The sequence below is a fragment of the Schistocerca piceifrons genome, chromosome 3 (assembly GCF_021461385.2).
Source record: "Schistocerca piceifrons isolate TAMUIC-IGC-003096 chromosome 3, iqSchPice1.1, whole genome shotgun sequence".
Classification (NCBI taxonomy): domain Eukaryota; kingdom Metazoa; phylum Arthropoda; class Insecta; order Orthoptera; family Acrididae; genus Schistocerca; species Schistocerca piceifrons.
Window position 1 is genome coordinate 656,721,518 of NC_060140.1, and position 1,269 is coordinate 656,722,786.

The 1,269-nt window shown below is 44.1% G+C and overlaps 1 non-coding gene across 1 annotated transcript; it reads right to left on the minus strand.

The window, feature by feature from the left end:
- Nucleotides 1-501: 501 nt before the first annotated feature.
- Trnaa-agc lies at nucleotides 502-573 on the minus strand. Its single transcript has one exon. It is a non-coding gene; the product is annotated as a tRNA-Ala (tRNA).
- Nucleotides 574-1,269: the final 696 nt, after the last annotated feature.

Here is a 1,269-nt window from a genome sequence, read left to right on the forward strand (position 1 = left end):
AGGAAAACAATTAATCTGTCCTGGACAGTTCTAACGTTGGGGATTTGTCTCCTAAACGGGAATAACACTAGAGAACGATCAGTTCCGCCTGCACATACACAGGTGTGCTTTCAATTGAAACGTCAAACGGTCTCGGAAACAGGTCGGTAACGGGTGTAAGAGTGGCAGTGGAAATTATCCTTTTAGTTCTTTCAGTTGCACGATGAATTCTTCAGAATTCACGTCTTCTTTAATGCCAGTGAGCTTATGGAAATGGACTGTGTTTGACACAATTTTTCCCTCCTACAGTGCGATTTTCTTTTCGAATGCGTCCCCATAATATCAGAAATAATTGTTTCTCACCTTGCAATGTCTTACTGTAGGTAATGTGCAGTCGAGTCCGTGTAAAATGCGATGTCTACAATCCATTCTGGATGAAATTAAAATACGTGAGTCCAGAGGCCTTTCCAAGTCTTAAACATCTGTGATGTATATATGCAGACAAGCGACGAATGATGATTATACTAGAGCTGGGATTTGAACCCGGGTCTCCTGCTTGCTAGGCAGATGCGCTAACAACTACGCCACCCTAGCACAGTGGCTTTGCACAACTGTACTGACTACCCTCGTACGCCTCCTTCCTCAATGCAAATCCTATTCTCGCTTCAACCCACTTGTTATTATCCCTAAACTAGAAGAGCGTTGTAGAGGCTCTCCAAGTGTATTGGAACATCAGCTCAGCATCGAAAGAAATAGGGAATCCTGCCTGGAACCCAGGCATAGGTGCTTTATTCGAAATTGGTTAAAGGACCCATACCTGAGTTTCAGGCAGGATGCCCCGTTTCGTACCTTACTGAGGTACTGTTGCAATATACTTCGAGTGTCTCTGCAATGCTGTTCGAGCGTAGGGGGAGTACTAACTGGGCTGAGGCAGGAAAGGAAATTTGGACTGAGGAGGTAGGCATGCCAGCGTAGTTCGTGCATTTGTGCAAAGCCACTGCCAGGATTGCATAGTGGTCAGTGCATCTGCCTAGTAAGCAGGGGACCCGATTTCGAATCCCGGCCTCAGTATAAATTTTCTTTCGTCGCTTCAGTTTGCACATAAACACAATTCCGGATGGTCTAATTTTCGTTCCTACATTACCTTTTCCTTCATAAATTCAACAAAAACGGATTTTAAACAGAAAATTCGTTTTAGGCCCGCCCCTTGACTCAACCATCGTTCTTTGCTGTAATATATAAAGTCTCAAATCTCCATACTCTTCGTTCATTTCCATCGAAAACTGTTGC